Source organism: Haliaeetus albicilla, chromosome 15 (assembly GCF_947461875.1).
Source record: "Haliaeetus albicilla chromosome 15, bHalAlb1.1, whole genome shotgun sequence".
Taxonomy (NCBI): domain Eukaryota; kingdom Metazoa; phylum Chordata; class Aves; order Accipitriformes; family Accipitridae; genus Haliaeetus; species Haliaeetus albicilla.
The window spans coordinates 31,996,894-32,009,328 of record NC_091497.1 but is presented as its reverse complement, the minus strand read 5'-3'; the positions used below and the strand labels follow the sequence as shown (position 1 = coordinate 32,009,328).

Below are 12,435 nucleotides of genomic sequence, written 5' to 3'. Positions count from 1 at the left end.
CAGCACTGGGACCTGGATGGCCCGTGTGGATATGTGCATCCCCGCAAACACCATGCCTAAAGCAGACCAGGCTCTTTCCTTCCAAAAGTCAAGGTCCCAGTTCTGTCTGGGACTGGTGCAATGAATTTTACCACTCCAGGCTGACTCTGGAATATCCTTTCTGCTTAGGTTCTGGTTACCGAGGCCAGGGAGAAGCAAACCAAGCCAGAAAAGTGACCCAGCCTTCTGCCTGCTAACTCTGAACCTGGAAGCTGGTATTAGCGAGCGGTGGCTACGCATGGGATGTTGTGACTTTGTGCAACATCTGTGAAGTCCTCCGAAGCTTGGGAGCGGGGACAGGGAGGTTTTGCTCCACAAATAACTCCTCAGCTCGGTGGAACAGGCCAGGCAGTAAAAGAAAGGCTAAATGGAAAATTATAGGGTGAATTTGGCCTCATAATCACACGCAGATAATTTGTTGCTTGAACGGAGTGGGCTGAATATAAACAAGTCTACAATGTGCCTCATTAATTGGAGCTATTTTTCTAGCAAGCCCCATGGAAATATGAAGTGGCTTCGCTCTGCAATTTGCAATACAGTTTGCTATTAAATGCGTTCAGTTTAATTGTGGCAATGTGTCTCATTTTGGAAGCTTTCACAGCCACCATGTAAAAATAGCAGAAGATGGCAGAAATCAATTCCCCGGCACAGATGTCCTCCTCCATTTGCCGCGTGGTGTTGGAGCAGACAGGTGTGCTGGGTGAACCTAAGCTGCGAAGCACAATAAGGCTGATGGCAGCGAGAGGCATTTTGGGACAAGTGGCTTTCCTCTACTGGTAGCATTATGTGGGATAGGATGTCACAGGTTTGGACTGCCCGGACAGTCACAAAGCCCTGTCTGACCTTCATCCAATTTTGGCTTTCCACCTGTAGTCACAGTGACAGACCCGTACATCTCCGCGCAGATATAGTGCCTAATGTTAATCATATCTGACTGTTCTAGGCACTAATCCCGTGACCTCCCGAAGATGAGATCATGCTGGGCTGCCATATATCAAACACTCACATCAGCCTCTTGTTGACTTTGGCCATATGGTGTCAGAGCAATGAAACAAAAACATTTCTAACCTTGACGTGCTGGAGCTTAAGACAGTAACTTAAAACATTTTACCATAATTGGGGGTACAAAGCCTTCTCTTTAAATGTACGGTTTATTTTAATCTGTAAGCTTGATTGGACAGAAACCTATGAGTGGGTAAAGGCTGATTAAGAGCCAGGTGAGCTTGCCCAGCCCAGGGATCTTGGTTTCGATGACATACTATCGCCGCTGCATCGCCAGCCGTGAAAGTCTCTTACTTGGCACAACCACAATAGACCTGCACAGTGTTCGAGTGATTGGGTTTGTCGATCACGCTGCATGGATCTGGGCTTTCAGCAATCTGAATATGACCAAAAAGGGATCATCCCACCTTTTCAAAGAGCTCCGGTCCCGGTGCTGGCAGGTGGCACGTGGCCAAAAGGGGTTAACATGAACGTTGGTTTCGGAGAATGGGAAATAGCTGTCAAATATTTATCCGGCATCTCTCTTTTGCCCTTACGGCGATTGCTAGTGGTGCGTGATTGCTTTGCTGCGAGGAGCACGCCTGAAGCAGCTTCTGGATGTTAAGAAACCTCTGATAGATGATGAAATTTTAGCTTTACTCACTGCAGCGAGGAGGACAGGTCTCATTCACGGGGGAAGCAACAGTGCAAAGATATCTGCGGGAGAAGGTGCCTGGAGGTCTTATCTGTACAAGCCAAACACACGCACGGTTCGGTGATGATCTGTGAACTCGGTGACATTTGGCAGTGGAGAGCTTCCCAGGCCCTAGTCCAGCTTTGGTGGAGTGGGACGGACGAGCAGTCTCTTGACCAAGACCTTCCGACTGCTTTCTTTGCGCACGCGAGCAGCCCGTCCTGGCGAACGTCAGTGCAATTTCACAGCGCATATTTTTCAAGGACACGTACTGTGATGACACATGTCACCCGGTGTCATCTGCGCCTGAAAAAATATGGCATTCAGGAGTAAACACTTGGCAGAAACAACAGCACAGGCTCAAATTTAGACAGGAATAATTTATGCTGTGCAGACCCCGGCTTGCTGGAAGGGGGCACACTCTTTGGAAGGCAGGGAGGGAAATGTGTTGCTAATTTTACTAGACAACTTCTGCCCTCCTCTCCTTTTCATTTTGTAGTTGCCAGCCTCCCTGGTTGCTCTTAAAATAGAAACATCTGACGCCTTGTTTAACTTATTCTGGGGGCCTGCGGGGAGGAGGAGGCGAGGATAAATCCCCTCTCTGCAGCGTGTCCGTCAGCCTCTTCCACGAAACCCTGCTGGGAATCGCATCCCAGTTTGCCGCCTGCCCCCAGTTTCACAATCCCCTCGCTGCTCTCCTTTCCCTGCCCCGATTTTGTGCTGGGTTGGGGACTTCCCTGCCGTCATCCCGCTGTCTCACATCGCTCTGGCATCTCCCAGGCGCACTGCTGTCGGAGGCGGGGAGCTGGTGACAAAATGCCACGTAAAGGGGGGGACTCCTCCGTGCCATGCAGGCAGGGCACCCATGCCAGCAATGGGGAGGGAAGCTCGAAATGGAGAAGGGGTATTTCAATGTGGTCGAAGCGGAGCTCTCCTTGCATTTCAATGAGCCTATTATTTGTTGCCTGCTTGCTCGCTCGCGGTTAATCTCCCCGTGTGGCATTAGCTTCAAGAAGGATGGCTCGGTCATGTTGCCATGCTACTGAACACACCGAGTTAGCCGTGAAGGGGGCAGATTGTGCCTCCAAACTGTTCGAGTGCTTCCCAATCCCCATACGATGACCCGTGTGATGATTGGGGTTCTCCTTATTCCTTCCTCCCATGCGGGGTCTCCTTTCCCCTTATTAGAGATGGGAAACCCAGCTTGATCTTTGGGGTTTTTGGAAGGAAATACATAGAGAAAGCCTGCAGGAGGCTTCATGAGACATCCTCACGGGGAGGGTTTTTGGGGGATCCTTTCGCTGGGGAAGATGCGGACAACCCTCAGAGGCGTGGAGCCTTCAGTGGTGAAGCTCTTGGGTGCTCTTTACGAGCCCAAAGCAGCAATGCATCCCTCCCTGGAGGAGACACACGTAGAGCTGAGCACAGTGGAGGAGCTCCAGCCCACGGGACTGCAGGTAGGTACGTGCCCACCTCCCTGTAGACACGTTGCAGCTGGATCTGCCCCATCCCATTCATCCCAGGGACAATCATAGGACAGTTCATCAGAGAGGATGCCCTGCTCCATAGGGGATCTGGAGGCCACTTTTTTCGGAAGGGGTTGTAACGCAGCCATGATGTCACTGGGCTAAATTCCACCCAAGCCACATCCTATATAATTTTCTAGTCCTTGTTACCCTGCCAGCTCGAAAGTTGTCCTATCTTCTAAAATCCTCAATTACAAAGCGATGGGGAATGTAATGGAACATAGAAAATGCCAGTGAGAAATACATACAGATGAAAAAAATAAGGAATCTTTCCTGGCAGAAACCCCCTGAACTCTGGAGACAGAAGAAATTTCTCTCCTTGATTTCTCTCTCTTTTTATTGTTTAACAAGCTGCTTCCCACCTCATGTTCAGTCTCGAGCTAAAAAGTCTGGTCAGGCCTTGGGAATGTAGTCTCTTTGTGCACGTTGCTTCTCTGTTTGTTTTCTCATGGCAGAGGAACAGGAGACAAATATTAAGGTCCAGCCCCAGTTGCATTCCCACCACTTGGCTAAGGATGACCTCAGTTTTGCAGGAACTAAGCAGGATCTCTATAGTGTTCGGAATGTCTCTGCGTCATGACAGGGACCCATAAAGCACTTAGACGTGCTAGAGCTGAAATGATCAGTCTTCCAACTACTTAAAAAACAAAGTGACATTAGAAATTTCTATTTAGATAGATGTGACAGTGGCAGAAGCATGTGACAAGCCCATCCTAGCTCTGCTACAGGACTGCAAACATAGTTTGGCCATCTGGCACCTAAGAGTAGGAAGTTTAAATTGGATTTTAATAATACATTGCACCGTCTGATACCACGATGACTCAAAGGAAACCCACTCCGCTTACATCCTGAAAACTGCAGCCTGTGCTGAATCCCAATGTGGGGAGGAAACCTGCTATTTCTGTTCAAAAGGGTGTCAAGCACTTTACCATTAAGAAAAAAAAAAAAAAAGGACAATAAAAGCAAATGACTTGGGTTTGTCATTTCTGTTTTACAAAGGAAGCGTCAATTAGGTGACAGGTGTGTAAATTCCCCGGCAATACTGCTGAACACAAAACGCACGCTGATTTGAGTCTGTTCTTGGAAATCCTTTACTAACCCATCTCCTAGAAGGAAACGATCACACTAAACCCATTATTTCCTCCTGAGTTCTGAAAAGTGTTTTTTTCCTCATTTGTTTCTCCAGAGAAACTGAAAGCTTGGAGACTGAAAACTTAATGATGGCTCTTAAAAGAATCTGACTTTTAAAATTAGAGACTAATGCAAGAGAGAGGAGAGATGAATGATAGTAGCTAGCAAGGTTTGCCACTCCTTCCAAGCTTTGTGGTATTCCAGCTTGGAACAGCTGTAAATCATTTCCACCTCTGGCCTATGCAAAGCATCATCTGTGGGTCCCAGCGCAGCAGGCATGGCTTGCACGGCTCCCTTCCACTCCTTCCTTCTATCACCTGGGTAAAGGCGTCAAGTCCTAAATAGCTGGGGTAAATTATTAATCACGTGCGCCATTTAACTAGCTACCACATGGTTTTCACCTTCCACACTGGAGCCAGCTTGATTTTTTAATTCAGGATGAAAAATACATCTGGATGCAGCCACGTGGGTTTCTCTGCAGCTCTGTCCATCTCTGGCCCCAGTACCTGTTGCAGCTTGAATTGCAAAGATCGCAACGGTGCACGTTATTTTGAGGAGGTCTCATCAGAGCTGAGCAGTTGTGAAATGCAGTGATGAGAAGGTTAAAACCTTCTCGTGGTGAGAACCACTGCCCAAAAGGTCTGTAGCTGGGCTGGAGAGACATGATCCCTTGCTCCGTCCCTGCCTGGGAACGTCAACCCTATTCTGTGCCATCAGATTTGGCATCACCAAACTCTTGGTGCATTTGGTCTGTAAATGAACCAACCAGGCTCCAAGCTGCCAGGCTGACATTCTTCCTGAGCAGTGAAATTCAAAAGGAAACAATTAAAATTGGAGCTACTGCTTGATTTTCCTTGTCTGGTTGTGCATTGGCTGCACTGGCATAAACTCCTGAGCCATAACGTAGACAGTGCACACAAATGGACAGAGGAGAACGAAAATGAAGCTATCCCTGCTGCTGTTCATGTCACCTCTCAAAGTTCTTGACAGTCAATAGCTCCCTGGGAACACCAGGAGGTGGAGGATACAGGACCCCCCAAATATGCCTTGCTCATGGCTTGTTTCTGGGTTGGGTGGGGTTTTTGTTTGTTGGGGGGGTGCTTTGGTTTTTTAGGGGAAGAGAAATATTTACCTTCTTTTAGAAACTTCCTGTTGTTTTGGTTTTTCCCCGCCTTGAGTTCTTAACCTTAGCAATAATTGATATATGTATATTTTAAGTGCATCAATCAGCATTTCTATCAGTTGAGCATGATGCCTGAGATGACAGCGCTCTCTGCAATGGCTGCTATGTGCAATTGGAGTCTGCTTTGGCTTTCATTTTTGTCTGAAAATGAAGAGGTGAAATAACTCACTATATATTTAACTTTACGAGGGCTCACAGGCTACATCACTGTGGCTGCATGGTGACCTGGCTGCACTGTGCCCTTACAGATGTTTATGGAAAAGGACAAAAGGGAGTACTAAATTTAGGACCAATCAAGTTGATAAAGACAATATCATTATGATTTTGCAAAAAAAGAGTCAACAGTCTATTAAGTATGTACACAGGAGTGTCTTGTGTAAAGCATGTAATGGCCTTAAACTACATCAGTGGAGATATGGGTTAGGTGTTAGGAAATGCTGTCTGCAGGAAAGGATAATGAAGCATCCGAACAGTCTAGGAAATGTGCAGGATCTCCATTGCTGAACATTTTTAAGACCATTTGAGAAGGGCATTCACCAGAAATGAGGTAAGTATGTTTAATCCTTCCATGGACAAAAGGACCCTTGCAGCCCATTTTCCATAATTCCCTACATTATTGCATAAAACAGAAATTTCTCTTTTCCAAGGCAAGGTGGTAAGATGATGGTTAGATACCGACAGCACCTTCTGTAAGACAAGCTGGTTTATTTGCGAGAAAGTATTAAGAACTCAGGCTCAGAAATCCTTTTTCAGGTGTGAACCAGGCTTACTTCAGAGCTGGGAGACTTAAATACATCCACAAACTTAAACTTGCAGCTTTCCTGGAACTGCAGACTCCTCGATACAGTTTTATGGTACATTACCACCCTCCCCAACTTTACATTCCAGGGGATGTAAATGAATTATCTACTTCCCCAGAGATTACTTATTGCTTTTCTTTCTCCTGCTAACATCCCTTCTTCTCCACTGGTATTAGCTACATTATTTTTTGGAGGCGGTCCATCTGCTATGTATCTAGCACGTAGCTGCAGCAACCTACATGCCGATCTGAAGTTAGGGATGGAGCACCTCCTCCACATTTTTAAGGCTAGCATTCCGGTCCCCTTGCGCCAGGAGTCTGGCTTCATGCCCTGATCTCCCTGAAATGCTGCCTGTCCCAGAGCATGCACACACTCCACAGGCGGAAGGTCTCTGGTCCATCTTCTGCACAAGGGCAACATCATTCCTGAGAGATGTCTGCCCACCCGTCAATGGCGGAGACCTTCAACAATGGAGAAACCACAGCTTCCCCAGACAATCTTCTCCAGAGCTTCCTTATCTTCAGTTTTAGAAAGCCTTCTGTGCCCTAATGTCTAATTTCTCACTTTTACCATTAAATAATTTTGTTCTAGACCTGGCTGCCCTCCTCTGACCTCTCCCTGCTTGGTCTACCCATCACACAGCTTGTGTTTGAAGTACTGTTGCCCAAATCGTGCAGTTCAATCCAATTGAGGGCTTTGAGAGAAGATCATCAAGCAGAGCAGAATTATCTTGTGTTTTCACATTGGGACACTCATGTTTCTAAGTCCAGTACAAGACTTACCTTTTTTACAGCAACAGGATATCATGGAGTTATGTTCAGCCTGTAGATCACTTCCCCAAAACTCCTCCCGACCTGGTAATTTCCTGGTGTGACTCTGTGAAGTTGTTTTTCACTGTGCCATGCAGAACTCTGTATTTAACTAGTCAAAACTGAGTCATACTGTTTTGCAGGGGATTTCTTCAATGTTGTGTTTTTTTAATTCTTCATCTATGTACTGACTTACGTGCAACCTCTCCCAGCTTCACATCACTAGCAAATGTCCCTTCTTTTCTGTTCCCAGGTTGTTACTGAAAATGTGGAGTGCCATCAGACGTGGGACAGAGCACACAGCCTGAATGTCCTTTCAGTCTGACTGTGAGGTGAGACTATGGCACTGAGAACCACTCTCCAGCTATGATTTTCCAGCCACTTTTGCAACCACCTCAAATAATTTAACCTAGACCATACTTTCCCAGCTTTGAAAAGTCAAGATATGTGACATTTACTGATTCTCCCACTATCTTGTTGTGAAAACACATTTAGATTCATCTGACATAACTTGATACAATTAGATCAATTTGATGCATGCTGGCTGTTATTAATCTCCTCGTTTTTCTCCCAAGCACTTACAAAACTGTGCGTGATCTGTTTTGGGGGGGTTCATGGAAGTGAAGCTGTGCAATGTGAGCTACTGGAGTTAATCCCGAAGTCCTGAAGTCCATGGAGCCAACCCAACCTCTGCCAGGAGTACCACGGGCAAAGGTGTGCTTTAGGTCCCCCATATTTTGAATTTTCTCTGCGTTGCAAAATATCTTTGCGATTTAATTAAAGCAATTATCTTTCCTATCCATGTGGAAATATGCCGTAAGTATTTTGCAGGTAGAAAAGGAGCGTTCGATGCTCGAGCAGCTCTGGAAGCTGGTGGCAAAGCTGAACTCGCCTCCCACTTCGGCAAAACCAGCCCCTGACTTGCTCACTGCGGGGATCCTTGGGATCGCGTGCGAGAGGAGGACACCGGGCTTCTTGGAAGTCAAACAGGGGGATGTTGGGCGCTGCGGGGGTTAGGCAGCAACTGAAGCTTTTGGTTCCGTCTGATCAGGGGTTGGGTGTCCAGTGCCGTGGTTCTCCTTTCAGGCTCAGACCTTTGCTCGCCCACCTTGCGCGCAGTTGTCCTGTATTTCTAAGGGACTGCAGCTGGCCACGAAGAAGGAGGGGAGATCTGGGCCTCAAGAGAGAAAAAACCCTAGATGTCTGAATAATTATTGTAAATGGAGGATCCATGCATGTTTTTGGGTGGGGGGACAAGGAGGAATCTCATGGCTGCCTCCAGCACAGCTATGATGCGCTGAGGGGCTCTTAACCCCAACAGCTTGGTCTGGAAAAAAAAATAGTCCTCCCATAGGTACTACTTTCACTGTTTCCCTTATTGCTGATCTAAGAATGTGTTTCAGGTCCTTAAGCATGATAGGAAATACTCCAGACGAGTAAATCGCTCCGATAAGCACGTTGCTCCTTTTACAGCACTCACAAACACCCCGTGTGTTTTGGCTTTTCATTCCTGATGTTTTCTCACGCCAAGCCTAGGCGCTCTTACTTTTTTTTTTAATTTTATTTTACAACATGGTGTGTTTATTCCTATATATTTTTCTCCGAAGAACACTGCAACGACACCATGAAAGGGGCCGTGCAACTCCAGCCACGACAGGTGCGTTCAGCTGCTGCTGAAACGACGTAAGGCATCTAAAATTAAGTAAAACCGCTAAATTCCAGGGTGAATCTAGTTTCTTGGGATCTACTGCAGCCACGAAGGAGGAGGGGGCTGGAGCTGAAACCGCCCCAGACCCTTGCCTCATGGCGGGGTGCGCTGGGCTCTGTCCCTTCCCACGCGCGCACAAGAGGAGCTGACTCTTGCAGTGGAAACCCTGTGGCTGGGCTGGTGTTTTCAGAGGAAAATCTGGTTTCTGCTACGCCAAACACAGGGTTTTGACAAGCCAGGCAACGTCCTCTCTATATGTTTGCCTCTGCGTAAGCCTTCTGGTTATAATCTGGGGGACGTGTAGAGATCACGCCTTAACTATGAAAACAGTTCTGTTCTCACGTCAGAGGCTCCAGCACACCAGCACGTAGGAGCGCTCGTTCCCTTGAAGTGGCATTGGTTTGTATCAAAAAAAAGGGAAAAAAGAGAAAAAATAGGCAAGCAAGCCACAGTTTTGCTTCTGTTGTTGGTTAAGCCACTCAATCTGATGCCAAGGAGGGGGCACTGAATTTCCAAACACCCTTTCTGGGTAATTTCCCTTCCTATTCTTGCATCTTCAAGGAAAGTCTGATTTTCATAACCACTGTCTTTGGGGGTTTTCTTACTCGACTTTTTTTTTATCGTGTCAAATATTTTAGATCAGGCTTATGCAAAAAGACTAAAGAATATGACTGTATACAGCCAAAAGTGATTATTCTTATGGGATAATTCCAGTAATGAAAGTTTAATTGTATTTCAGGGAACTGTATGCCATTGTGGTGCATTATTTTTGTACCTCACGGCTTGTGCTATTAAAAGATTGCAGCTGATACAGAGTGATATGGGAGGATGCCAACTGGATTCAGGGTATTTAATCAGATTACTTTGGCTTTGAAATCTCTTCATTGGTTAGTTATAAAATTTCCTATTAATTTTAGGGCATTTCTGCTCACTTTTGAGGGCTCTAATAGCATTAGCTTGAAACCTCAGAAATGATTTGGGAAGGAAGAGATATTTCATATTCATATTCTGTTTTCCTCTAGCCACAGCTACTGGGAGGATAATGCTTGCATGGAAGAAAAAAGCAACTACGAATGCTGGCTACCGCAAGCAGAAAGAGGAATAAATGACTGATGTTTAAGAGAAGCCCGACTGAGTTCAGGTTGTTGGAAAAAAATGCCCACCAGGAAGGACATCAGATAAGGCAGTACTTTGCCTAGCAAGGTAATTATGATTCAAACAGTAGATGTATTCAAGGCAAGATGAGATAAACTCTCCCAAAGTTCGGTGAAGGCAGCATGGTGGTGCGGGGGGAAGATGAGGGTCCGGGAGCCCCTGCCCTGGCGTCTGGTGACCCGTTCCTCTTCCTCACCGCTTCTTCATCACCCTCAGCATCTCCCCTTCGGAGGGAGGCTCGTGGGCAGTGGGTCCCACTGCATTTCCCAGGAAGGAGCTGGGGCCAAGATAATCGCCTATAAAACCAAAATCAACGATGTTTTGGAGAAGGGACAGATGGATGCACGAAATAAGGACAGCCAGCGCCGGATTCCCAAGGGTCTGAGCTTTATCTGAGCCTGTTTGCTCGCTTCTTATCGAGTAGGGGTGTATCTGGTACCTGTGCCAGTGCCAGTCCTGGCTGGTTTTTTTTCAGCTTCTCATTAGAGAGAAAAGGGAACTTCTGCTATGTTTAAAGAGCAGGGGTGGGAAGGAAACCCCACTGACAGCATATGCCTTGTGACAGCACTAGCACATTCATTGTGAAAGTGATGGGCAGCTAATGATGTCAGTGTAGGAAAAAACCCAAACCCTGTTTGTTTTTTTTTTTTTTTCTCAAAAGCTCTGGCCTGAGAAGGAGCTGCAGAAACAATCACAGCCTGTGAAATCAGGGCAGTATTAAAAAAAAAAAAAAAAAAAAAAAAGAGGTTGGGGGAGAAAGGAGGATATATAAATAGTGCCAGCTGGATGTGAAATCAATCTGGCATTTCAAAATAATGAAAATATTTCTTTCGCATTCATTTGGTCTGGCATGTAACATCAGCGCTGCTGCCACATCGTCATTCAGAGTTAGCACGCCGGAAAGAAGACACCAGCAGAGACCTGATCGCCGCTCAGCCCCCCAGAACAGGATGCTATTATGGGATGGTGCCACAGATACAGCTCCACTGGGAAGGATGCTCCAAGCAGCAAGTAAACAAGCAGGAACACTCCCTGGATCCAGGGCAGCAGATGGAGGGGGGTCCTCAGAAAAAAAAAAAATTTTATTTTGCAATCTGCAGGAGCAGCCGCTGAAGGGTAGCTGCAGCTGAGATAAGAGGGCTGATGGCAATGGCACAACCTTTCCTGTGTAAAATCTTGCATTATTTGAGCCAGGCTTCTTTCAATCGAAATCCTCGGTTTAGAGGTAGGCATTTCAAGTTTGAGCTTCCCATACACACGAGATGAGAAAAATCTTTCCAAAACGTATGGCACGGCCTTGACTCAGGCTCCGTTGGATGGTCTGAGCATCCCAATTTTCAACAGGAGGAATGAACTTCAGTCTTCTTTGTCTTGACCCTCGTTTCCAGCCACCTCGCTCTTCCAGAGTCATGCTACCACCGGTAAGTGCTGTCAAAACAATGAGGAAAAGCGACTTTCACTTCTCTGTGCTGTGGACACACATACCTGTCCCCTTTTCTTCAGCCAAAGCTGGGAGCTGTGGGGACGAAGACCCATTTTCATGAATGAGGCATCTTGTTGAGCAAGCAAACCCCGGCCCATCACTTTAATGAACTGGGTAGACTTTGCAAGGGAAGGCTCCAGATCTACTTGGACAAGAGACAGAGGGACACTGGGGAGGAAGAAGGAACAAAAACAAATTGGGAAAAGCAAAGGGGTCTCCACGGGTTGGTATAAAGAGGACGTTGCTGTAAATCAAGCTGAGTTAGACCCTGCAAGGACAGCAAGCACATACTTGGGGTAAAACCAGGGAAGCTGTTGAGAATTAGGGCATGAAAATTCACGGGTAAAAAACAAAGCAGTGTGGTCAATGCACCTTACCACATAGGCAAGATCATCTCCATCCCAGGACCCCTAAAGACTCATTCATCAGATTGCATGAAATCATTAATCCAACAGTAACTCCTTTTTCTGTAAACCTACTCAGTCAGAGGTCCTAACCCAGATTTAGAAAATGGGAAATTGTTCCTAACCAGCTGACCACCGTCATCTTGATGTCAGGAAAGGCCTAGAACAAAATTTGGAGGACAAATAAAAAATAAAAAGGTGCTCGGGGCAAAAAAACACTTGTGAAATTCAGACTAGGTTTAGCAGGAGTAGCTCAAGGCAGCCTAGCCTGATGGACGACTATGAGATGGGTAGATAACTGATAGATAACTGAATTTCTAGGCACAAGAGATTAAGTAGATCTAATACAGCTGAATTTCAACAGATGATTTTGATACAGAGATACCTGGAAAATTATCAGGGAGGCTAATTGTCACAGTTTAACCCCAGCCAGCAACTAAGCACCACGTAACCGCTCACTCACTTCCCCCCACCCAGTGGGATGGGGGAGAGAATCGGGAAAGAACAAAGTAAAACTCATCG

General features: G+C 46.4%; 1 long non-coding RNA gene across 1 annotated transcript; it reads left to right on the top strand.

Moving 5' to 3' along the window:
• Positions 1-1,649: 1,649 nt before the first annotated feature.
• On the top strand, positions 1,650-7,965 carry LOC138689110 (uncharacterized). Its single transcript, XR_011327918.1, has 2 exons — positions 1,650-3,171; positions 7,417-7,965. It is a non-coding gene; the product is annotated as an uncharacterized lncRNA (long non-coding RNA).
• Positions 7,966-12,435: the final 4,470 nt, after the last annotated feature.